This window comes from Phasianus colchicus, chromosome 4 (genome assembly GCF_987193195.1).
Source record: "Phasianus colchicus chromosome 4, bPhaCol1.hap1.1, whole genome shotgun sequence".
Taxonomy (NCBI): domain Eukaryota; kingdom Metazoa; phylum Chordata; class Aves; order Galliformes; family Phasianidae; genus Phasianus; species Phasianus colchicus.
In genome coordinates, this window is record NC_143439.1 from 5,796,716 (window position 1) to 5,824,546 (window position 27,831).

Below are 27,831 nucleotides of genomic sequence, written 5' to 3' on the forward strand. Positions count from 1 at the left end.
AGGAAAGTAGGAACCCACAATCCATTTGCATACTTCTGGGGTTAAATGGCAAGCATACAATATTTGTTAGTCTGAATTTTCCTATATATGTCTGAACCGAACCTTTAAGGTGACATAAAAAGGCCAAGCTTTTGTAGACATACAACTGTATGCAGGTCTTACTAAACATGATTCTCTGCAGAAGCTTTGCCTGGAGTGCACAAAACCTTTATTAAGACTCCCTCTGCACATAATCATTGTTAGAAATTTCACACTGAATTTGAATCAGGGACTTCTGCTAATAAAGTAACAGAATTTCCCCTTCAACGAAAACTCCAAGTATAGGAACAGGGCTAGCTAGTGTTGTACCTCTGCAACATCTGGTAAAGTGAGTACTGGATTACAAAAAGCCATGATAGTTATGTACCTGAAGGAGGTATTCTCACTCCTGGTTGCAGGAAAAGATTTAGGCACACAAGGTTCACATTCAGTAAACAAGAGAAAGAAAACACAGCGAAAATACAGCAGAAATGCAGAAACTGCAAGAAACAGATTCCAAGCCAGACACTCGTCTTAACAGTCTTAGAGCTCTCATGGAAACACCACTGTAATTTAAGCACAATTTTCCCTTCTTTGAAGGCATCAATTCATCTGTGCTGCACAGATTAGAAGTTCCAGACCCAGATGAACTGACACATCCATCGGCAGTTACATACTTTGCACATTTAAAAGTAACTGGTTCAGAAACTTTACTGTTGATTGATCAATGCTTTTGGTTTCAATAAAAGCTTTTCTGTATGGTAACTGTTGATCACAGCTTGAACCTCTGATTGATCACCTGAGGCAAGCACTCAGTCAGCCCTGAGAGCACAGGTGAAGGCAATTCAGCTGTGTGATTGGAAGAGGTGGAGCCTGGCTGCATCTCTCCTAGACCCCATTTAAGGGCTGACTGCTGCAGGGGAAGGATCTGTTTCTGGAGATCTCTTTTCTGTGGAATCTTTCTTGTGAGCTTAAATCTTAGGAGGTGGGTGAGTACCTTTTGCACCTTTCCCTTTGTAATGCAATTCTGTCCATGCTAGTCTCTTTGCTGTTCCATTCCCATATTGCCTTTCTATTGCACTGACCTTTTTGATTGTAGCATTCCAGGTGATAACTATGGGTAAGGGAGAAAAAAAATGTAAGTTTCTTTCTACTGTCTTACAACATTCTCAGTAGGTTTAACTGATTTCCCCCATCCCCCCCACCCTGTTTTCTGGAAATGTAAATAGTGTTTCTGAAAATCTTGTATTGGAAAGAGGGCAGAATCCTGAGCTACTAACAAGTAGCACAGTATGAAGTGAAGTTAAACTCTCTCAATTTATGCTGACTGAAAACGCAGTCAGAGTGGGAACAAAAGGATATTCTGCTTTACAACATATCTAAGCTCCAGCCAAATATTGTTTACAACTTTTGACCTAGTGAAAAGTCATATCCCTGTGATATCCTTTCCTTACAGAAAACAGGAAGACAGAACAGGATTGTAAGGCTAACAAGTGTTCTTCCTGCGAGACAGTCTTCATTTGCCAGAAATCAGCAACAGTAATTGTTGTCCATGACAGTCAAAAATCAGAGCTGCAGTTTTCAGTGCAATTGTTATTGGGTTATGGCTCATAGGTAAACCATTCCCTAACATGATGCTGAGTTATTAGTGTATTTATCCTCCATACTGAAGTCATTTCTGTACCCACGCCCTGCCTCATGCATACACTTTACAAACGTTAGAACAAGAGATGCAAATTAGCATTCACCTCTTTTTAAGCAAGCTATACTTACAAAGTTCAACTTCTAGATGCTGTTCAGTCCTGTCACTCAAGACAAATGCTTCTGCAACTTAAAAATAGAGACAAGCTGTCAATATTTTGTTCTAGTTACCTATTTTGTTGTGTTCCTAGTGTTTTCATAATGATTTTTCACCGTCCCAGGTTTTGACCGTGTACATGTTACTGATGCGCTCTCATTTAAGAGCTGTGCTGTAATCCTAACTTCAAGAGCTTTTTTTAAATACTGTCAACATGAAGATAATAGCACAGTCTCATTTTATTGATCGATCACCTTACTGTCAATTGTGCAATGAAAACAATTCACCACACAGGGAAAGAGGGTGTCTCTTGGTTCAACTTCATGGTTGAATACAGCATGATGCTCATGCTTACTCGAGGAGCTTTTTAAACTGTAGTGGTGGTTACAATCCAGTTCTTAGCCAGGATTCTTTTCCAGAGCGCTCAGGATGAAGCAGTCAAATTAGATTTGTTTTAGAAAATAATCAGAGAAGCTTCAAGACCAGGCATATTAGTTACAGATGAACGTTCAGATGATGTATTGAGAAACATGGTTTAGTGAGAACTGTTGGTGATAGGTGGATGATTGACTGGATGATCTTGTATGTCTTTTCCAACCTTGATCAGTGGCTGCACAAATCAGATGCTTTCAGCAGAACAGTTGCTCTTGCATTTGTAGTCCCACAGTTTTCTAAAGGGTTTCTCTGGTGCTTGAGGATCATTAAAGATGGGAGCACTAACGTGCATTAGTGTTCCTGTGTCATAGGACTTCAGTGCAATTGTTATTGGGTTATGGCTCATAGGTAAACCATTCCATGCACGTTCAGTCCTTAATTCCATATTAATATTCTGCTTAAGATAAATAGGCAAGCAAGTTTCCATCAAAGCACCCTGATACCACTCCAACACAACTGCACTGTCTGCTAGGCCTAAGTAAGTAACTGAAAAAATAAGCATAAAGCTCCCAGACATAACCAAAAAGAGTCAATTATTTGTGAACAAAGAAAGATGACCACTTGAGCAAGTTGCTGTTTTAAAAGCATTATTTCTCAGAAGCACAAAATCTTTGAGGTTGGAAAGGACCCCGGAAGATCATCCAGTCCAATTCCCTGCTGAACTGGGCTCCTTATAGTAGTTTGAACAGGGAAGCATCCAAGCAGGCAGAAGTAAAGGACTGTATGGTATTAGCTGTATTCTTCTCTCTAGGCCTGAACAACATTAGTATAGTGAAATAAATTTGTCTCCTCTCTACAGAGTTTCCACATGTCAGCCCTGTAATTTAGAGTCTCTCCAACTAGAGCTTTTCCCAGCACTCTGCTGTTACAGGACCCAGCTATAGCCTGCTTACCAACCAAGACCTACTCACCCTCTATTCTACCTGCACGTACACACACCATATGTGCACCCTCCTTGGTGTTGCTCAGGTCCATGACAAATGGGCTCCCATGGCAGACCACAATGAGGCTATGCTTATACCCAGCTATAGCCATGCTTCTATATCGTATGAGCAAGTTAAAAGAAAAAAAAAATAAATGAAGGCCTATCGGTCATTTTGTCAGTAATAAAATAGCTACCTCTGTCACTATAATTTTCAAACATAAGCTTTGATAACCAGTACCAGGACTGGAAACTTGGAAATAAATGAAAACTTTTTAATAGCAGTATTATTTATGGTGTCAGATGCTTTGCTGCAAATCTTCTAGCTGTAAGGTTTGTTTTTTGCCACACCGCTTTCAAACAAATTCAGTCATCAAGTCATGTTTTCAGTCAACAAATTTCTTCATAGACAGAGTGGTGAGGTGCTGGAACAGCTGCCCAGAGAGGCTGTGGATGCCTCATCCCTGGAGGTGTTTAAGGCCAAGGTTGGATGGGACCCTGGGCAGCCTGATGTAGAACCAGATCCAGGGGATGGTGGCCCCGAGATGTGAAAAGTGTGACAAAGATTACAGAAAATTTAAGGCAATACATGAAGTAATCAGTTGACTTAAGACATCCAGTACAAAGGTGAAGGAAAAAATAAAATGATCATGAAAAATAAGGAATACAAACTTGGAACACTTCAAGGTTATATTTTTGTTACAAAATAGTTGGATTTATCAGACCTTATTTAATTTTTTTTCCCATATATTTTTTCAGTGTTACTATATTTGCCATTTAGTTTGTTGCATTTTTTTCACTGTCAGATCACATTATCATCTCTTGTTTTTCTTACATTTACTAGGTCATAGTTGGCCTGTGCTTTCTTTCCTCTTTTTGATTTGCAGGTTTCTTATTTTCTTCATCTATTTGCTGAGACATCTCTGAGTGGATTTTTCTTTTTAATTTCAAAGCATAGTATTTTGTTTCCCTCCTCAATCTACTCAGATTTCCATTAAAATTCTTCCACTTCCTTTGCATAAAAAGTCTAAGAGGTACCTGAAATCAATCACCCAACTAGTAATATGAAAATGCCTGCTAGGACGGCATGATTGTATTCTGTTTCTTTAAGAGTAGTTCAGAACCAAGTTTGTTTTCAAATCTCCAAAGCATCTGATGTCATATTTCTTTTATTTTTCTTTACCATGTCTAGTTTTTAAACTCTATAAGAAGTTCCCTGTTTGAAATACTATGAGATTTTTCTTTTGCATCCTGTTTTTGGATGAAGTATTAACTTGTAAAATTTCTTAACCACAAAGATGATGAGCCCAAGCATCAGTGAAGCAGTTTCATGCTCTCATAAGACTGGAAAAAGTTCTTTCAGCATTTCAGTTATATTGACAGTTATCCTCAGCCTAGCCTCCTTCCCCTTCTCATTTTTAGTAAGAGTCCCATTTCTCTCTTTCTATGCGATTAAAAAGAGCTGGTGTCAGCCTGACTTCACGTACACTCACTCTCTGCATGGAATAGTCTTTCTTGTCTGGTGTTACACAGTATAGTCATTTTCTCTGGTAAGCTATAGTATACCATCTTCCTATTATTTTTGTCTTGTGAACTCCCTCTCTTCCCCCAAGCCGGATTAAATACTTGATTAAAATACAGTCTATGGGACAGGTATGCTGCCTATCTGCCCACACCTAGGATAGATGCACCGCATTTTCTTCTATGATCCTTTAGCATAGGCAGGCGGTGATCCACAGCTGTGGTCTGGATTTTTGCTTTAGACTATACAGGGCATGTATATCAGCATGCAATTTTTTGGTTTTTTTTTTTCTTTATCCTGTTGCTGTAGATTGTCACTATTTTTCCCGATGACATTCATGCTAGAATATGCGAAATCTGCTTTTGCCTTTGTTCCACTCATACTAATGTCTTGGTAAAACATCTTTGAGGCTTAGAATTTTTATCAGCAAGTTACGTTTTCCATAGGAGAATCTTGCAGCATGGGAGAAATTAGCAGCTTGTCTGTGAAATCATACCGTGTGAAACCAAAGAATTCAGCAACAGGCCATTGTATTTTCCAGACTCTTGCACAGGTTTAATAAGAGATATGAGTACCTGATAGAATATAACCTCTAAGATAATTCTGTAATCTTAGTTTACAGAAAATTGACGGGCAATGACTTTTACCTCAGTTTTGGAGAAAAGAAAATAGTGAAGGTATTTCTGAGCCCTGCCATGCCGTTTTCTTACACTAGATGTCACTGTTACACTTGTAATGTAGAGGCCATATTTTATCGCTAAGTATCCTCAGGCTCTCTTTATAAAAGGCTGTTGTGCTGGCGGTGCAAACAGGAGAGGAGTTTGCAGCCTGAAAGTATTCCTTTTGATTGGTTTGTGTCTGCTCAGGTGCCATGGCTTAGAGCTTGGAAGATATGTCCTTTCTTGACAATCAGTGACAGCCTAAACACTGTGGGTGTGAACATTCTTCAAATGCTTTCAATGCAAGATATACAGCAGTGAAGGGTACTGAGAAACTGTACAGCAATCCAAACTGGCTGATGAAGAGTAGAAGCTCAGCTTTATCTCTGCTTGTTAGAAGAATGGAGGTAAACCAAATGAAATTCAAAACCTTATGTTGATGTAAACTAATACGCAAGCAGACGAGCGCTCATGCCTGGCTTCCTCTTCTGTTAAACTTCTTACGTGAAGGCGCAAAAAATTGATAGATGCCAATCCTGGGTGAACGCTGCTTCCATTATCTGAGAGATACCATTACGTTTGTATGACGTGCAGAAAAAGCAAGATGTCTTAAAATTGAAAATTTGTTGTGAGGAAACTTTGAGAACGTAAACAGATCTGCCTTTGTGATCTGTGATGAGCACACCTTCTGGCTGCTTCTCATCTGGAGATGTGTACCAGAGTTGCAACTGTCAGCATTTGCTGAGATTTACCTATTTCTCCATTCTAGCTTTCCACCCACATCTGACGCTGTCAGAAGTTAATTTCTCTGGAGTTCCACTAGAATTATTTGCATCTATTTTGATCAATTTATTTATTTCCTCCTCCTGTCAGTAGTGTATGTCTTTGATTTTTACCTCTTGTTCTTTCCAGGCATTTTCTAGATCACAGAATCACAGAATGGCCAGGGTTGGAAGAGACCTCAAGGATCATGAATCTCCAACCCCCCTGCCACATGCAGGGCCACCAACCTTCACATTTAATACTACCTATTTATCTTCTCATGTGGCCTCCATCATCTACCCTTGTGAGCATTTAAAAACCAGTACAAAGAGTCTCCTGTTTTTCCTCCAGTTTCTTGAGTAAGTCATTCACGTGATACGTCAGTTCTATGGGGTGTGTGCTGAACCATCTCTGTACTCCTCAGTGAATTCCACAATGTCAAGAGACATAAGCTAGAACTAGCCAGATCCTGCCATAAAGAGGAGTTGCTGTATTTTGGAGATATAAGAGGAGCTGTATCACACAAAATCTGCTATCTCAGGCTTTCTGGTGCAAGCGGCACATGTAGCAAAGCTTTAGCCACTCTGCCACCTCTCCAGATACAGCTACAGAAAGCAGCATACCCTGCTTATACCTAGGGAGAGCCATGTGTCATTGTGTTACATAAGAGTATGAGAGAGCAAGAGAGAGGATTTAATGAAATCAAGATGTCAAAGACCTTTCAGAGGTCTTAAATAGGTGGTCATCCTGCCTCATCTGTTTATACTTTACACTGACAGAGAATCAGGGAAAACAAGTAGTTCCCATTCCACTTGGAGCAAAGTTAGCTTCAAATTACTTTTTAGATTTCTGATATGCTTGAGCTCTCCGATGCAAATATTGTCATTGTCTTTTGTATATATGCCTTACATAAGGGTTTCTTATTGTCTCTCCTGCCTGCCTTCAAATTTACCTGTAGCTTTTGCAGCTGCTGCCTCATTAGCATTCATTCGTGTAGTGTGTTATTAACCATGACTAGTTTTTTTTTTCTTTGAAATTCCTTTTTCCTTCACAATTCAGTAGTTCCCATACAGAGAAATTCTGATCTTCGGTATCAACATCAAGTAGATGCCACACTTAACACTTCAGAAGAAGATGTAATTCCACTAAATCACGATCGCTTAGTTGTTGCCTTTGGAAGGAAAGGAAGCAGTCTGTATACAGACAAAATTCATAATGCAGTAAATCTCTATTGTTTGTCTAAATGTCCAGAGAGACTTGCTTTGCTAAACAACTTGCTTTGTTTTTGTTATGGCTGAAGAAATCTGGGAAAATAGGAAGGCACTGTTTTGCATATTGGATGATCAAATCTGTACTTTGTACACTGCCACCAGACAAAATGGGGTCTTTTTTGGTTAAAAATAAGCATTTATTTTTATGAAAACGTGTGCCAATCAAAATTATAGAAGAAATTACTCTTAATTATGCTAGACTTCATTTAAATTGGGAGCACTTTTAGAGTTAAAGTTTAACAATATGATTTTTAAAAGCATTTCTCATCTTTTTCTGCAACATACAGCAGAGTAACTACATTCCTAGAGAGGAACAGATGCTTCTCCCACAGGTATTATTCCATCATAGTAATTATCCTGAACAATAATGATTTTCAGAGAATGAAATGCAGCTCCCTTCTTCTACAGATCCTAAGCTGCATGTATGAACTTGTTGGAAAGAGGCTAATCATTCCCTGCAGCAGGTCTCTGGCTCCACCAGCTGAGTGAATAGGCCAAAGCCAGAGGGCAAACTGTCACTTGACTAGGTCACTTATCTCTTCTTCACCGTATGCAGTGTTTACAGAAGAAGGAGGATCTTAAAACCGACTAGTGAGTTTCCCAGCTCAGTTAGCATGCGTGACATCTTGATCCCAGCTAGTCTAGCGCTATTTAAATCCATAATGAACTGAGGAATTCCATAACTCCAACACTCTTCTGGGAGGGAAGTAACCTTTCTAATGGTTGGCTTCATTTTCTATTCAAACATTTCATTTTCTCATCAATTTTGTTTCTATAGACGCTAAACTCAACTTGTGACAGGTATGAAGTTGCACAGATTTAAAAGTGTGTTTTCACCCCAAGTGTAATTTGAACTTGACGTCCTTCTTAACCAAGTCGTGTCTTGTCACGGCTCCACTGAGGGAATGAATTTGGCTGCCACTAGAAGCTGAGCATGCTGCTACAGGCTGCATTCTTTCCTTATGCTCAGATACCAGATGGCTTCTTGCAGAAGTAGAAGGAGTTCAATAATCTTGGTCATATTTAAAACAGATCAAAAAATGACTAGGAAAACAAGCAGAATATGCTGTCGAATATCACTGGTGAAGAGAAGTGAGCGTGTTGCATGTTGTAGTAAAATTATTTCCAGATTTGTGCTACGAAGCTGTCTGCCTCATGAAATACGAAGCGTAAAACAGTAAGTTACTAAAAAGACTAAATACGTTCCTCCACAGAAAGAGGTAGTGCTTTCTTCCTGTCCATGTACAGCATTGCTTTCACGTGCTTAAAGTAATTTTTGGGAAAGTGTTAGGAAATATCATGTCAGCTATGAATAGATGCTCCTGGCTTCAATAAATGCATGCAAGCATAGGTATATAAGTGTGCATGACTGTGTGTGCATTTACTTTCATGTAGATTTGAACTTCCGTGAGAAATATGAGGACTTCTTGGCTCTTGATTTGGATGCCATCTTAGTGGAATCTTAGTTGAGATGTCTTTAGATGTGAGACTATAGCCATCACTAAGATCTATTAAAGACTATGTCTGTATTGTGTCAGATGTTCTTAAATATTATAGAAAACATGTTATTAATTCATAATATTTGTAAAATAGTGTCTCTTCACAAAGGGACAGAAAATAGAAACACAGGGCTTCTGTGGAGCTGTGATTTATTACAGTCGTTGCAATGTTGCTCTAAAGGTTATTGCTCAAAATACCACTTCTATTTCTGTTTATTTCTATTTATTTCTTGAATAGAAAATGACAGGGGAGTCAGTTAAACTCAGGTTTAGTTAAACTTATACGTGCGGGTAAGTACCTCAACAGATGGTGGTTGTTAAAGGCCATGGCACAGGGCTTATCCACACGAGCAGATCTTGAGAAACTTCAGATATGCATAACAAAGCAAGAGGCTCACAAAATCTTTTTTACTGTACCAGAAGGGAGGATAGAATTTCACAGTTGGGTGAGTGGGTAGAGGCAGCCTCAAACAGCTTATCAATTTGAGGAGAAACAAACTGATTTACTAAATAAGATATCGGAATGCAAGATAACGCACAATAATACAATATAATACAATATAATTAGAATTGGAGCTAATAAATCAAATATAATGAGAGACTGTGTTTGAAACTGAAGGCCTTCCTCTAATGCTGAGGCAAGACGTGCAGTTGGGTTGAGCAGCAAGGAGAAGAGCCTCATCTTGTGGCCTTGCCAGGGGCTTTATCTCCTCTTTGAAGCCCTCTGGAGTATGTAGTTCTTTTTCTCTTCTGGGACAGGTACCCAGAACTGGAGCATTATCTCTTTAACTCCCAGTGCACTACATGATGTTATGATGTGGAATACTGATAACCAAAAATCATAAAACTGCACCACCGCTTCATGTGTGCTTTTGAGGGAGCATTGAGGACATTCTGGGGTGTACAATCTACAACTAGAAATTCCTGAGGTCTGAGCTGGTGATAAGATAAGCATCTCAGGGTCTGGGCACACATCTGAGGATGATTTAAAACCTTTGCTGTCCAGGGAAAAGTGATGTGCTTGTGAATCTAGAGAGTGAGGATGACTGTAACTGTTTTCACTCATGAGCTCTGATTCTATACAGGTGGGGAGGGAAACAAGCCTTGCCTATCTGTACTTGTTTATGGGAGAGCAACTGCTGTTTATGCAGATGCTGGAAAAGGCATTGTGTTAGTTTGTGAGAGGCAACGTTAATGTTGTCTGTGTGTATGTGTTGGTGTCTTGCTGTTGGCTAGACCTGCAGATGGGCATGGGAGCAGCTGCACCGACTGGGCTGATCTGAAAAAAACCTCCAGGGTCTGGGAGTGCACAAAGTTCAGCTGTGGGCTGAGAAAACATTCATGTCCTGAGATGCACTTAATTCTGCCACTCCTTAGCTCTAACTTCAGTGCTATGTTAAATACATCCTTACCAGGAATACCTACAAAAGACAGGAAAGAGGAATCTTGTATCTCTCATCCTGTTGAGGATTATAGGGATGTGTCTTGAAAGACAGATCTCTTCCTGAATACATAGTGGTTTGGTGTAGCTTTATGAGACTTTGCCATTTCTGAGCATGGCTGATTTTTGCCTGGACGATTCTGATCTATTTTTGAAGGAAAGAACTTTTTGCCTCAGCTATCAGCCAACCTGAAAGAGTTTGGAAATGAAAGAAGCATAGCAATAGGTGTTGGTGTTCACTGTTTGAGTGGTTTCCTTGGCACTTAATGATATATGTTTTGTTGGTGAGTTCTTTTGTTATCTGTGTAACAGATATTTACTGTCTCTAGCAGGTTCTATCTGCATAAGGATACAATAACAATAAATGGCAGGAAAATCTACAGCTTTTAGTAAGATTTTCTTTGTGATCCAAAACTACGTTCCATAGAAAGAAAAAAAGACAAATGGGACCCAGCTTTTTCTTTTTTGATAACGCCTGTGGCAGAAGGCTGAGGGGAAGGAATCAGTGTTGAGTTAGAGAACACATGCACGGGGTACAAAAAAATTTAAGTGACAAGTTTATGTGTAGCACTTTTCTGTCTTGTAGCTGTAGAGAGAGCAGAGTAAATAGGGAATTAGTTCTTTCTTTCTGTTCATCTTTCCATCTTTCTTCTAAATTGAATAACATCTTGTTTTTGTTTCACAAACTCCATGTGCTGCCTCAGGTTTCACATTACAAGAAAAATATGTGAGATTTCTTCATTTAACCAGTAGTCATTATCTGAATGAAATTTCACATTTGTGAGATGTGAGACTGTAAGATGAGAGGTGTGAATTCACTATTAATCATCTGTATTGCAGTGATGTCAAGATATATGGCAGTTATTGGGGCAGTGCAGCATGGAAAAACAACTAAAGACTAATTACTCTCAGTTTTGTACAGATTAGATAAAGACAACCAAGTGAAGATGGAAGAAACATTCATGCTTCAAAACAGATGTAACTAAGGGTGACCAACTCCAGACTGTATTGCTTCAGTCTTAACTGGGAATACATTCTAAACCTAATAGTAGCTATTTTGGAAAAAAAAAAGACTGCCACGCACAAAAATGCTATGTCTCTACCTTTGGTCTGCTCTCCCTTTCCCCAGATGCTTAACAGCAGTTGTGGTAAAAAAACAAATATCTTAGTAGGTTCTTGTAGCTGAAAATTCAGACCCATTCCACACTGATGGTGTCAGTGACTGATTACAAGCTTGCAGATATTAAGAAATACATTTGTCAAAGTTGTAAAATCCCAGCAAACCTAGACATTTTGAGTTATGGGAAAGGTAGGAAAGTAAAAATAGTAATAAGTGTTCTGGAGGAAAAAAAAAAAAAGAACAAGTGATTTCCTTTTATTTTCTTTTACTTTTCTTTGATGTGTTATTTTCCTTGAGTACCTTTAGGAAAGAGTACCTTTCGTAACATAAAACAGTCCCTTCCTAAACCCAACTCTTGCCTTCACAAACTACCATTACAGTGAACTTTAATGGGCACTTACTGACATTTTTCACCAGTTCTGAGGACTACTTGCCTGGGTTAATTCTCCTCTGTCCTGCAGTTTTTCCTCTTATAGGTGCAGGTACTGTGAGATGGCTGCTAGCAATATCAGAAGATAAATTGAAATTAAAGGAGTGAACTCACATGCTAGGTGTGTTCTGGATTAGTGGAATGGATGTGTACACCATGTACCAGCCAACGCAGGAATTTGTGTTCTACATCGTTCCTCTGAAAGATTGGTAAAGGTAGGGGGGCTGGAGCTTGATGATCCCTTCCAACCCAAGCCATTCTATGATTCAATGAAAATGTAGCTATGAGACTTTGTGAGGCAGATATATAAATAGAGGTTGGACTAGATCATCTCCGGGGGTCACTTCCAACCTCCTGTGATTCTGTGATAGTATTCAATGCACTCTAGTTTGATGAAGGGTAACTATATGTTATCTCACAGGGTATATGGCTTATATACATAAGGCCAAGTTGCTTTTCACCTGAAATTCTTCCTTCTGCTCTTGTTGCTTGCTGTTGTTCCAGCCCAGTTTGACCTAGTTCCATGACTTATTGGGTGGAGGGAGGGGACCCGTGGTCCCACACCCCAGCAAAAGGGAGAAATGTAGGGAGATGAGGCTAGTTGGGGAAAACAAACAGAGCAGCAATGAGATATGGGAGAAAACTAATTTACTACGTTTGATAGCGGAACTCATGATAACATAATACAATGTAATCGGAATTGAAGCTAATTGAAAACTGAAGCCCTTACTCTTATGCTGTATGCGAGATGGCCAGTGAGCGCACACAGCAGGGACAAGTAGAAAGAGAGCCAGTCTCATGACTCCCAGGCAGTTTTATCTTTCCCTGGGCAAGGAAAACAGAAATGGAATAATGAAGTCTTCTGAGAGCTGTAGTTCATTCTTCTCTTTTGGGAGCAGGTATCCAGAACGATAGACAATCCGTGGAACTGCAGCATTAACTCTTTAACTCCTAGTGCACTTTATGATGTGATATACCTATAACGAAAATCATAAAACCACGACGTTACTACAGCTAAACTATATCTTCATTTCTGTCAGCCTCCCACCAGAATTCCTGAAGTGCCTTAGTAGTGCTGGAGTTGTGGAAAATAGACAGATAGAACCTGGGCCTGTTGCAGCAGGTGGTACAGAACTCTCAGTTATATGTATGGCTGGTTGTCCAAGTGCTAACTGCTAACAGCAATATTGTCTAAGTAAAATCTGTTCCATGTACTTGTGGCTCAAAAACAGCACTGTGTACATTTTGCCTTTTAAACTGCAATACCAAGAGAATTATACTGGTTTTGTTCTTGGGTAGAGGAAGAAGGAGTCCCTTAAAGTAGAAAACGTTTCCCATAATAAGCGTCAGAAATGGGGAACAAAAACTGTGAAAATAGTAAATCTGCTTTCTATAAATGGCTCGCATAGATGATTGGCATATTTTTTGATGATTGTTAACATACAGTACGTGCTGTTGCAAACACGTAATAAGCAGGAACATTTAACTGGGTTAAGAAATGTTCTTGTTTATTTGTGGAAATAGGGATGACACACAGCAGGGAGATAGATTTTTCTCAAGCGGAAACTTTCTTTTTTTGTGGCAGAAAATAGAGTCCCAAAGAAAATCATACTTTCCTTGTAGTTGAAGCACTCTGTTGAAAGAGAAGCCTCTTATTTGCACAGTGTTAACCATATTGTGGCAACAGCCTTCACTGGCCACTTGTTAAGTTTCCGAGTTTCCTTATGCCTTGACCCATGATGCCCCTTCAACACTGAAGAATTGTCATAAATATAGCCACAAAGCAGCTTCGTTATCTCCCTTAAAATTTCTCTCCACTCTGTTACTCACAGAAAACCTTGAAAAAAGATGTTAGACCATGCTTGTTAATCCTGATCTGTAGAATTCCATTTCTATTTTATCCAGGAATCACTTATGTCGAGTTCAAATTTTTTTTTATTTTTTATTTTTTGAAATTTCCATTCTTTTTTTCCACTGCCAGCACCCAACTATTGTCTCATATCTTATATTTAGGTTGTAGAAACTTTGTGCCAGAAGCTGTGTTTGTATAGCATCTAACTCTTCAATGAGTTGGTTCTTGACAAAGGATCCTATTCATAAAGACAACAAAATGGTAAATGAGAAAATAATGTTCCTTTATTCTGGCAGTTCTTGTTTTCTCTTTATTAACTCTGAGACACTTTCTATGGTGCCTTTCATCAAAATCCCAAAGGCTCTATAACCCTGGAATATATTTTGCCCCGTGTTACTATTAAGGAACCTGATGCAAAGGGAGAAAAAATAATTTGTACATTCAGTAAAAATAATAAGTGGTTTAGGGCTTAAACTGTTTGTCTAGCTCTTTGCATTAACCTTTCTACCACACTGCTACTCTAATACACAGTGCAAGCTCACACAGGCTCACTGTTCACGCAGCTAAATCATAGTGATGTTAACGTCTATAGAATTATATAAAATCCTTCAGTGAATGTTACTGTGGTTAAAAAAAAAAAAAAGAAAGAAAGAAAAAAGATGCCTGCTCTTGAAAAGAAAACATAGGCTATTAAGCTTTTATCTAAACACAGAACAAAGAGGCTGAACACAGGGAGTGCTAAAGATGGAGAACAGCGAACAAAAAGGTCATGTCACAAATGTAGTTGCGGAGGAAGCCTGTAAGCATATGAAGACTTCATGTTCTTTAAGTAATCCCCTCTTGTGAGATGAGTGAGAACAGAATATAGAGTCTGGCACGTGATCTTGTTGTAAACTTGAAGTTTTAGAGAAAAAAAATTAAACAGAAAAAAGTCTGTTGCAAAATCTTCTGTAATTCTTCTCATGGCAAACCCCGTGAGGATTTTGAGAGTTCTTGGACTTGTCCAGAAAGCTAGATAAGTTCACACTGTAAGTTAAAATCTTTTTGTAAAACCCACTCATGTCCTGAATCAACTCAGTTATTTTGCAAAAATATGTTTGCATTTCCAGGAATGTCACTTGAATATTCAGGCTATGTGATGCTCATTACGTGACTACTCTAAGCTGCTACTGAGCAAAGAGTAAAACCAGAAAGAATATAAGCCATTGGTATGGGCCTACAATTTCTGCTGCATTGTTCTGACAGCAGTGACCAGTCCAGAATGGAATTCAGAGAGAACACTAAAAGCAGTTGTAAAATGGGAGAAGAGATACTGGAGTTGGGCTAGCAAAAGGAAAATTATTACAGACTTCCAGTGTTAGAACTGTTTGAGGTGAGCTCTGAGAGCAATGTCTTTATACAGTTGTGTCAAGGGGAGCACATGTGGTAACATAAAAGCTCTGAAGTGTCAGTCTTTCAAGTTCAGGAGACAGACTCAACTTTCGAGTTGAAGTACAGGACATTGACTTGGTGGTAGAACATCCGAAAGTAGCAATATGAGGGTGGTGATGACATGTTAAACTGCGTGAATCTTGCTGAACGTTGAAAGATCAGTTAAACTCCTTGACTTTAAAATCTTGGAACACGGAGCTGATATAGCAGTGACAGCTCATATTTACCAGAAAGAAGTCTGTCATGAAAATTATCAACAACTAAAGCAGGAATTATACCAGGTATAATTTTTATTATAAAACTGCTGGGAAACTTGGAATGTTCTTTTTCATATTAGCTACATGTAGTGAGAAATGTTGCCATAAGAATTTCCTTTTATATTTCTGATGACTTTTTGCAGATATGTATAAATGTGGAAACATTCCCTGGTAATTCTGGGCCACTGAAAGCTTAATTCTGCAATACATGCTCCAGACAGTTAAATTATTTGAGCTATAATTTTATCAAGGTCAGTCTGGAATTTTGGATTGTTATGTTATCTTACATTTAAATGCAGTTTCCTACCAAACTCTAGGATTGGCTTGAAAGATTGTCTTGTTTCTGTGTATTATTATTTTATGAGCAGTTGAATGTCGAACATCTCCTGATGTCACTAACAGGAGCTGCTCCTTAAATTCAGTGAGAAAAGACTAATGACTCTGTAAATCAATTTATGGCTGAGTAAGTACTGCTGTGTATTTGTGCTGCTACCTGATTCTGATTGTGAAATTCACTGTAGAAAATACTTAGCTGTCATTACGTATTGACAGAAATTGCTGCAACAAACACAAACCTGGAGCATCCGGACACATTTCAGAAAACTTCCCCTATCCTTTTAAATATAAAGTTTTGGTGGTGGATGTTTTTACCACTGGGACAAACAAAATCACACAACTTTTGAAATGCAGCATTATCTCCAAACTAACATGACAGAAAACACAGAGATAAGCTAACGTGATGTCTTCACTACTGAAAATCTTCATATCAGTGTTTTGGGGGAACTTCATTCATGGGATGTGGACTTTTATTTTATGCTTTTCTTTTATGAATTCAACATTCTTGCCATTAAGAACAACAGATGGCATTCACCATTGAGCAGTGGGTCAGGAAGTCTGCACAGTGTTTTCCTGATGCTCCAGTCTTTGTTACTTGGGCCCGCATTTGTTTTCTTAGACTCTTCCTCTACTAGCTAATACAACAAGCATGCAAACACTGGTTTACTGTCCTCAGAAACAGTATCCACTATATGTATTCTGTCCCTTCCTGGCTTTTGATATGTGAAAACTGAAGAGCAGGCCACATTCTGCTGAAGCAAGGTGAACTTTTCTTCTCCTTGAGTCAATAACTTGCTATATGATCTTTTAAAATGGGTAAAAGCAAGAATTGTTATGATTCCTTATATCAAGTGTTAGATGTCAATTGTTGTTCTATTAACCACTTATTTCTCCTAGGGAAAAGAAAAAAAAATCAGTCTGTCTTATATCACAAATGTCCATATTTAGCAGAATCATACTTCCTAATAGTTTCATTTGTAAGATCAGTAGCTGCTCTGATAGAACAGCAGAGAAAGGATCACAAGATATGGATGGAAATATGATTAAAAAATGTATCTCAAAAAATAATTGTGGTATAAGGTATTGAAATCTTAAGAGTGAAATGTAAAGAGTGAGAAATGTAAGATTATTATATTTTGTGTCCCAAAGTATTCTGTTTTGAATACAGAAATTCCCATCGGAATGGAAGAATGTTTTGAAAAAGCCTAGTCTCAGTAAGATGTCAGGTGACACAGAAATGGCAAAAGGTGCTGGATAGTCTATACATTTAGTTTCCTTAATAAGGGACCACATCTAATGAACGGTTGCAAATCAGTATAGGTACGAATTAAGATCGTACCATTGTAAAGTGCTCTTCAACATGAATTAGGAAATCTTCTGGTTTTAAAGGTTACGTGAAATGAATTTCTAGTGCAGTGATGTTACTAAAATACCTACATAACAGACCTGAAAAGAAAGCCTGAAGACATAATATAAGGAGATAACATTTTCTCTGATTATAGCACTATAAATCCCACTTGTATTCAGAATGCAGTTTGAAAATTTTCTTTATTTCAATAAAGTACTTTTCAAAGCATCCCTGGATACTTTGAAATTTGAAAGATGCTTGCCTTTGGAAGCTAAAAATACCATGGAGAATTTCTGATAATAGAAAATGGCCTAGTTGAAAGCCAAAGATAGAGAAATTAAGGCTCAAATTAACATACAAGTCATCAATGGTGATACTAATAAATTTATTTATTTACTTAGTTTTATTAGTACTCTTGAATCACTAAGAGTAGAACAACATAGGATTGCTATAGCTTAAGATGATATTGAAGAACACAGAGCTTATAAGGCTATTTTGTACAGCGCAAAAAATGCAGGGGGTTTGATGAGATGACTGTCATGTTACTCCCTGGTGTTAACATTTTTGATTCTGTGAAAGATGGCCAGATTGCCAGCCCTGAAGCATGAAACTTTTCCTTTATCTGCACAGTAGGTACTACATGATAAGCACCAGTGCAAGCATCCTCTCTGATAAACCTGAATCCTTCACTTAGGGCCCGGCTTTGTTGAGAAGAGGATGATTTCTTATGTAGTGGCTGTTCTGCAGGAAGATGAAAAGACAGAGGGACACCTAACAGAATCGGAGAAACCATCTTTACCTGTGAAAGGGAATCATTTTACTAGGATTTAAATAGAGGACCAATTCAAATAGCCACTAATAGTTAACAGATGGTAATTACTACTGGATAGTGAGAGAGCTAGGTCAGATTTGAATCCAACGACCCAGAACTAAAATGCTCCATATGCCATCGCTGTACCGTCTGGTATGATCGCTAGTCACCACCCTCCTGCTGAAATAAGGCCTTTCCCTGCAAGCAGGAAGCTTTAATGCTCTCAGTTAGAAGAAACAACTACCTTGACATTTCTGTTCTGCAGTTGTTTTTAGCTCTCGCTACACGCTGTTTATCACACTTTAATTTTAACCTTGGGGTGACAAGGGAAAACGAGACACTCTGTGAAAAGAGAAGGCATGGAAATAGTAAAGAGTCTCTTAGAAGAGAAGTTCTCCCTAAGTCCCAGCCAGACCATGAACTAGAAGCAAGGTTAAGGATTTTTTTTCTTCTCACAACCTTTTCCAAGCCTGCAGGTTTTAACTGGGTGCTAGGTAATATCAATCTACTTTGGTAGTATATTTAATTACAAATCTTCAGGTTAGTTTAGGCTGAAGCTGTTTGGGTTTCATTAGTTAAGCCAAATTTGATAAAAATCTGGCTGTACTGTGTTTGTTAGCCACACAGTGGACATAAATATGGCTTGATGCTGCTTGGACAATTCTGAGGATTGCTTACGATTAGGAAGACATGAGGCACAAGAAGTCATTTCTGTGCTCTTCATCACTATGTCACCCTGCATTTTTTTTACACATGCATACAAATCCACTGCATTCTCAGATATTAATTTGCCACATATTAAGGATTTGGATGGAGAAGCACTGCTTGTACAGGCCATAATTTACAGGAAGAGAAGCTGTCTGTGTGCAGGATGAGAGCTGTGCCTCACCTGCTCTTCAGCTCCCTGACCAACAGAAGACAGCCTATGCTGCCTAATGTCACACTGTGCACTTGTCAGAGATCCTGGTCTATGCTGAACAGTCATACTTGATTATGTTACAGTACCAAAATCATACATTTATTAATGCTTGTTCTGTGTCAGCTGTCTCTGGAAACTGTCCTGAACTGTTATTGTATTTATGATATGAGATATACCTGATTAAGAATTTCTTTGGTCAGAAACCACTCATCTTTCACTATACTTGTAGATCCAGGGTTTACTTGGAATGCTGATTTTCTGACAAATATCTGTTTAATATTTTAAATAACTGTTTTTTCTCTGCCTATTATTGTTAAGGAAATACCTGAAAATACATTAGGCATCTGCAGGACATTGCTTATTTCTACCACTGCTGCAGGGTAAGCACTTTCATTTTCATTATTATGTCCTTTTTCTTTATTCTTGAAGAAAACGTAGTTGCAAGTAGTTTATAATTGTTATATTCTGTGGTTCAACTATATGTAGAGTACTGTAGCCATATGTTTGTGCTTTCCTATATATGTGTTGGCAGCTGGATAGATAGTACTCAATCCTTTTGGAAATCAGAAAATAATAACTAAAAGGCAAATCTCTGCATAATGCTGCCGCAGTAAGCCTTATTTCAGTAGTTAAATCAGAGAAAACAGTCTCAAACAAAACACTTCTAATGCCCAATTAGTTTTAGACTATGCTAAAAGAAGAGAAGACTGAGTAAACTGCAAAATCTGCAAGTTTATGCATTAGGAAGTCAGCAATAGCGTAACAAGCCAAACCTGCAGAATTATCAAAAAGAAAAGAAAACCAAACAAGCAAACAAAAGAAAACCAGGGTAAGAGAGAGCATTACCACATGTAGTTAAGTCTGGACAGCAGGAAGATGCACGAAGACTTCATTGCAGCAACGTGTCATAATGATATGTGGGCTTAATATACAGTGAAAACTCAAGAATATCTGTGTTCCGCTGTTGTCAGAGTGAAAGGTGTATGCTACTTGAATTTCTCCTTAGTTGCTTTTTCCACACAGAAATACTACTTATATTACTGGATATGAACCAAATTTGACAGGCTGCTAAAGGATATAATTCAGTTATCTATTGATTGAACAGTTTATGTGTTTCAAGCAGTTGGTATCACCTTTGCTTAAGGCTTATTATTATGGTTATAGTCCCTGCTGTCAGGCTGTGTATTTTTTTCCACTTGCTTGTTGGTAAAATGTCTAGGGGAAAATCCTCAGCCCACTGATATCAACTAAATACACTTCTCTTTTTATCTGTCAATTTCCTTCATTTTATGATGTTCAGTATTTAGGAGTTTTTACATTAGTCCACACTTAACGTGAAAGGGTCTTGCAGTTTCTTTTGTTGATGAAACTCCTGAATATGACTGATTTGTATTTCTGATTATAATTCTTCTCTGGGGTTAATTGCAAGTAGTCTGAATGAACAATCCTAATAACACAGCTCAGACAATATAATGATTATGCACGATACTGTGTTTTTGTGTAGGGTTGAAGGCTATTGAAACGAAGCACACATTCTTAGCAGAGCTATTTGCACCTTCCTTCTGTTAGAATAGTTAAGTGTGGTTCCCATCAATTGTTAATCAACTTCAGTTTTCGGAGCAGTAAGTGCTCCTCCTATTATCTGTGGTGCCATCTAATATCTTGTTATAACATGTCTTCTGGCTAAATGTCTCAGGTAAATGTCAGCAGCCAAAAAGACATGAGTGGTAAAATAACGGGTTTAATTATTTAAAGGAAGTTTAAACATACAGACATTCAAGGAAGAATAAAATAATTAGAAAAAGTATTTAAAGAAAACCAACCCACAACACCTTGTGTGTCATTCAAAGTGACAAATACAAAAGAAATGACAGTACACAGGAGACTTCCCTGCTTCTTCCTTTTTTTTTTTATTCCTTTCTTTATTTATTTTTCAAACTAACATTTTAACTACCGTTCATTCAATTAATAAGAATGTCAGAATAATTGTTCTCTATCTGTGAGTACTCGAACACCAGTTCATGCACAAAAGATCTGGCTGTCAATCAGCACAAGTAACACGCTAATGAATATCATGTCTAATCTTCATGCACTACAGCTGGGTCAAGTGCTTGGGCACAAATTGATGGTTAGGCTAGTGCTGGATTTCGAGTCCACAACTGATGTCTTAATTCCTCATGCAGACTGTGTCTGAAAGATAATTACTCTTTTCACATGTCAGCTCATTCCAAAGCTGCCCTGAATTCTGGGACCAGAGAAAATAGAGAGAAAAGGGAGGGGGGTTTGGGGAATGCCACGGCTGCTCCAAAAATGCAAAGGTGCTGAGCTGAAATTGGACATCCACAATGGAAAAAAGATGAATAGAGAATAATTAAAGATGGCATTTTGGGGTTACAACCACGAAGTGTCCTTTCTAACCAAAATAAAATTAAATTAAAGCTGAAAGAAACAGCTGCACATTAAGCCCTATTTAATATTGATGCTTACTCAAGTATGGATTTGAGTGAGCTTCTTCCTTAAGGTTTTTGCCTTGTATCGCTGCCTTATTGTATAATGAAATGGATTTCTAGTATAGTGATCACTCATATATAATTCTACACAGTATTTTGAGAAGGAATTTTTTTTTCCTTTATATAAACCACTTTCAGTGATGCCAAAAAAGTCAAAGGGATTCTTCCAAAATGAAAGAATAGACTTCATGAAGGGAAAATACCCAATGTTTAAATGGAAGAATGAATTTCTATGGTTTACTTATACTTTTTGATACTTTAAAAGTATTCTTTCAAAAATGCTTTCATTCAACACTTTTTTTCTCAAGCATATTGATTGCAGTTACGTTCTATTGCCTTGTGTATTGGGACACTTAGATTTGATTTATTCAGCTAATAGTACACCTAGATATGGAGGAAAGCTGTCCTGGCAACTTTCCACATTGGAAGTCTGATATCCAGTTTGTTTACAAGAAATATTTTCCCCAGTATTTTGTTGGATATCGGGTGGTGCATATTTGAAGTAGATATTATTGCTTATCAGCACATCCTCCCTAAAAGAAGTAAAGCAGAAAACTGCTGAACACAATAGAGGCTGCTTACTACTACAGCAACAGGAGGGGAAATACTAATTCCACTTCACTTACTTCCAGGCTTCCTGAAACATTACCTTGTCTGCTGCTCCTGTTTGATCACTGCCTAATCACCCTTAACTATTTCTTTCACAAAGACGTTCTGAGAGCTGCCTGCAGATAAAGCCAGTCACACCAGATCACTAAGACAAAAATATCAACTTCTTCAATTTTATTTAACTATAGCTAAACTTTTACAAGTCTGTCTTTGTGAAAAATGGAGTTTAAGATTTGGTTCGCAGAATTTTGTTTCAAGACTATAGGAGCTCTTCAATTAACCTAGAATATTAAGCAATAAATGAATAGAGTAGTTTATATTTTAGGAATGTGTTGATTGTAATGCAAAAGGAGGCTATATAAGTTTACACAGTTGTGTCCTAGAAAATCCAGGACTAGGATTAAGATATGCAGATTCACCGGTCCTTTTTTTTTGACATCTAAAAAGCTGTTCCTTTTCTTTCTTTTAATCGTTTCCGTATCTAGTAAAAATATTTTACAGCAATTCTTCCAGCTGAAACATAGGTATTTTTTTCCTGTTGAAATTGTTGCAGTCTGCATAACAGTTTAATTTTTCATTGAAAAGAAGTGTAGTCTGGTGAGAGCTACAACAACAACAAAAATGATATTTTCTGTAGAAGATTTTGCTTAGATTTATTGATATTGTTCTTTTAGTTCACACTGTTTATGGCTTTCCCATTTTTTCTGTATTAGTCATCTGATATGACAGAACTGGATACGGCTCTTTTAGGTTTGATGCAGATTTCTTTGACTTGATTTTAGGCCTTTATAATGATAGCAAAGAAACACTTAATTTCTGGTTTCTACCCTACCAGCTGTGTTTACATGAGAGTTTTAAACCTAGTTTCCTGATCTGCCCCACTACCCTGCTTTGCTGCTACAGCTGGAAGAGATGCTGGCCTGCACAAATTAGATGCCTTTCAAAGGAAAATATGCCAGAAGCTCTTGAAGGGCAAACCCAGCACACTATGAAAACTGAAGAGAATTCAATCCGTGACATCAGCCAGATCCTACATGTGCATAGCTGAAGAGATCATTAGCAATTTATCTTGCTTTCCAGATCTAATCTAGGTGAGCTACAGCTTCCATTGATGTGACATGGTTATCAGTGGGATGTCAGCAGCACATGTAGTCTAGATGGCGTTACGATGTAGAATAGAATGAAAGATGCTCTAGACATCTGACATTAGAAGATGGATCGTGGTGTATACTTCTGTTCCCACATCAGCAAAAGTAAAAGCAACAAACTATTGTTTAAAATTGAACCTAAACAACATTGGGTTAAAATATTGGAAATCATTATGACAATGCTTTGGATTGGCATTAATGGCAGGGTGTGCTGGTGATTTCTGAGCCAAAGTCAGGTCAGTTTTGGACTAAAAAAAAAGCCAAGAAATATTGTCCTTGAAAGCACTTCTGGACAAGTGTCTCATCTTTGCCTGCTTAACTTGACTGCAAAATCACTGTGATGATTATTAAAGATGACATTGGCTGATTTACTGGGAGAATGAGACTGTATCTGGATGGGAACAGACTCTGAACGAGGGTTGACTGACTGGAGTACATTTCAATGAAGTTGGAACACAGCAAAAAAACCCAAAAAACAAAATACAAGCCCCCAAAAAACCACACCAGAAGAGGTCGCAGCATTTTCTATAAGCTCCTGTCACTGAGAAAATGAACTTGCTGTTGTAGTACAGATTCAGAGCATACATGTAACCATATGGCTGACTGTACAACTTGTCTAGCATGTGAGTAAACTTTGCCATTCACAGCTGGTAAACAGTGCAAGTTCCCTACAAAGATTAGCTTTGCAAGCAAATAGTTCTGTCCTCGTAGCTTTAGGAGAAGAATATATCAATTTACAGACAAAACAGCTTTTCTATAAGGCCGACTGATAAAGTTTTCTACAGTTCCAAGAGAGAATGGTAGTGTTTCTTAAATGTTCCCTTGTGAACAGAATCTTGCTGTCTCCTTCTTTCTCCTTCTGTAATGCTGGCATGTTGACAAATGATGATACTTTTGTTTAATTAAGTTAATGTAATTAATGAATGCTGAAGCATTCAATGCTACTCTGCCATCAGATGTGTTGTTTTAATAATTTGCTTAAGAATGTTGTTGAGGCTTTGAAGGAAACTGCATTCTGATTTGTTTGTTTTTTTCCAGGATACCTAGATTTTGTCATATTTAAAGATCTACTGCAGCTAAGAAATAGACAAGGTAATGCAAGGTATTATTTCTCACTGGTTTTGCCATTTACTTCCTTTAAATTCTGCAGTTCCATTTTTTAGCCCTTGTTTCAGATTTTTAAATGCTTGTACAAAAGATTTATAAACCCAATAAATAGGTATGAAACAACAACTATTCTCCCAAAGAGAGGACGCTCTCATTATAGTGGAGGTTGGGAATCAGACCTATATTTGTTATGACAAATATATTTATTGCAGGTGGTGGATGGGATCCTGTTTATTTCTTTCCACTTGCCAAGGTGTGATTGTCTCCATATGTTGATTGGTAGAGGAATCTTTATGAGCATTATCTTAACAACTTAACAATGGAAAGGAGTCTGCGTTAGCGTGAAGTACCTATTTAATAAAATCATAAAGACCTAACTGGCTGATTTTGGTTGAGGAAATCCAGAAGGACTCAAGTGTAGGAATGCGAACTTCAGCAAAATGTTGGTAGGCTTCAGAGAAGTGACAATAGTTAATACATGACACTTAGTTTTCCTATCAAAAATAAAATTTTCTATCTTAGAACTAAATACTTAGCTTGGGATTTGCCTGCTTGTCCTGATTTATCAGTATTCCATTTAGTGCTGGAACACAGTGCTGCCAATCTACAGTACTGCACTTCCTAGATGAGCTCCTGGCAGTGTCAGCTATTCTTACATGAGTTCCTACTCTTCCAAGAGAGAGACTCTAGGATGGAGTTGATTTTTTTTTTTTTTTTTCATAGTGTCTGGTTGATACTACATTTTGGCTTTAGGAGAAAAACAGTGTTGACAACATCCTGGCCTGCATTAGAACCAGCGTGGCCAGCAGGAGTAGGGAGGTGATCATCCCCCTGTACTCAGTGCGGGTGAGGCTGCACTTTGAGTACTGTGTTCAGTTTTGGGCCACTCACTGCAAAAAAAAAAAGACATTGAGGCCCTGGAATTTGTCCAGAGAAGGGCAATGAAACTGGTGAGGGGTCTGGAGCACAAGTCTTACGAGGAGCGGCTGAGGGAGCTGGGATTGTTTAGTCTGGAGAAGAGGAGGCTCAGGGGAGACCTCATTGCACTCTGCAACTTCCTGGAGGGAGGCTGTGATGAGGAGGGCTTTGACCTCTTCTCCCAGGCAACAAACAGGACCCGAGGAAATGGCCACAAGCTATACCAGAGGAGGTTTGGGTTAGACATAAGAACTTTTTTTCCTCAGAGAGTGTTCAGGCACTGGAATGGCTGCCCAGGGAGGTGGTGGAGTCACTGTCCCTGGCAATGTTCAAGTGGTGTCTGGATGAGGAGCTGCGAGATTTGGTTTAGTTTGTGGTAGCAATGGTGATGGGAGGATGGTTGGTCTAGGTGATCTTGCAGGTTGTTTCCAACCTTATGGTTCTATGATAACACACTGATGTTCTAGATGTTTCTGAGCAATGATGCACAGAGCAAAGGACTTTCCATTTCTTCGGATTCTAGTACTGTCCTTCCAGTAATAGGGTTGAGGGCTTACAAGGAGTTGGGATGGGATGAAACTAGGACAGCTGACCTAAACTGACCTTACCACATGTCATACCATGTGACATTAGAATGCTGGTGAGTTGGGTGGGCAGGTGGCTGCTGCTTCGTGTCTGGCTGGGCACTGATTGGTGGATAGGAAGCAATTGTGCGTGCATCACATGTTTTGTGTATGCATATATACATACTTATAAATATAAACACAAATATATAAACATTATTATAGTTACTGTATTACTATTCTTGTTTTTCTCTTCCTTTTCTGTTTTAGTAAATAGTTTTTATCTCAACCTGTGAGTTCTACTTAAGTTTATTTTTAATTCTCTCTCCTATCCCATTGGGAAGGCAAAGGGAGAGTGCACAACTGTGTGGTGTTCAGCTGCCTGTCAGGTTAAAAAAAAAAAAGTCCTAATAATCTCCATGTTGTTGTTTTTAGAGCCAGTTGCAACTCTTCAGAGGTCTTATGTTTATGCAAAATTCTCCATGTACATGCATCTTAGAAGGGATTTTTGGTTTAGGAACCACTTTTGCTTGTGGAATACACAAAAAAAATGCTTATTGAATAGAGTTGTGCATAAATGAGTCAAAAATATTTTTCTGTATACATCTTTAAGAACTCTTGGAAATTTATTATAATCTGTTTCTACACTCTCTTCCTCAGATGACCTTTTTACAGGTAAATGCACTGGAGAGGAACAATGAGGTCAAATAAGTGCTAGAAGCAAAAGTGTCTCAGTTGTGATTCTGCCACTGCTTGGATTTTCACTGTGAAACTCAGTGAGTTATTCATCTGTGCTTGAAATTATTCATCCTCAGCATAAGATAAGAAAACATATAGCATCTAACCGAAGGAAATCCTTTGATATGTAATTACTTGTTTGTGCAGTTCTTTCAAGAGAAAACATACTTCTGTATAAAACTCCAAGAGCCTATCCTGACCTAGAATTATTCAGAAGCGCTGGCGTACTTTCAAGGTACATCAAATTATAATACAGATAAGATGTTCCTATACCAAAGAACATTAAGCTTTTGACTGTTCTTCAAGCTACAAATAATAATGTCCCATGTTATCTCATTTTAAAATGAGTTGTAATTAATTATTTAAGCTTAGAAATATTTATATAGAGAGACCATTCTGTGATTCTATGATAAATAACGCGTGAAAACTTCTGACATTTTGTGTAGCAAGGGAAAGTGATACGCAAACGTATTAGCTAGTTGTGCTTCATACTGTCATTCACTGAGCAGTGTAAGTTACATACCTTTCTCAGAGTTCATTTTGCATTTGCTCTAGTAGCTCGTTTAGAAACTCAACTTCTGTCTATTTAGAAATTACATATATTTCAGCAAAATCTATTGCAAAATGCTCTGTGCTCTTAGGAACGTTGATCTCTGGTCGTAATCTTAAACTTCAGTTCTTTCAATTTCTGATTATTGTCCAGGGATAGCTTACTATACCAGGAGACAACCTTTGAATTATTGTCAGTACACGCTTTCTTGTGAAACTGATCATAGTTGATATCATACAGCACAAAACATTATGAATTGTTGCCTTTTCCTACATCTATCACTAACTTAACGTTAATCTAATTGTTTTGTACAGCAGAGTATTTTGATACTCCCATATGATAAGCATGAGAATTACACAAAGTACGCCATACTTTATGTCTCTTGAAAGTCTTTTCTGAGACAAATGGTGTGTTATATCTCAGTAGAGCAAATCCCAGTTTCTCTATCATCAGATATCTGTTTGGTACTATGGAGATTTAGGTCCTAAGCTAACTTCCCATTCTTTGTTAACACTTGTGAGGAGTGTATGGGGCACAGTTCAGCTTCTTGATTATTTTGGAACATGATATTTCAAACTGGGAACTTCTCTGGGTGTGTTCCATGTTTTCTTCTGTCATCCCTCCACCTTTTACTCCATTTAGAAAACAACAGTTAAAAAGAAGTTTTTAAAAGTATGTATAAAGACAATGCTTATTTGCTAGCTAGAAGATTAAATTTAATTGAAATGTAATATTGTTTTAAGACAATTATCTAAACCAATTAGGAAATGGGGAGTAGCTCGCTCTTTTTTTTCTGTCTGATTTGATCCTGAGTTTTGGAATAAAAATCTGATTTTATAGTTGTGTAAGAGGAAAAT

The 27,831-nt window shown here is 38.0% G+C and overlaps 1 long non-coding RNA gene across 1 annotated transcript; it reads left to right on the plus strand.

Annotated features, from left to right (window-relative positions):
- The first annotated feature begins 932 nt into the window (after positions 1-932).
- On the plus strand, positions 933-27,831 carry LOC149918019 (uncharacterized). The gene is made up of 4 exons (XR_016466298.1): positions 933-1,003; positions 19,150-19,211; positions 24,137-24,190; positions 26,347-27,831. It is a non-coding gene; the product is annotated as an uncharacterized LOC149918019 (long non-coding RNA).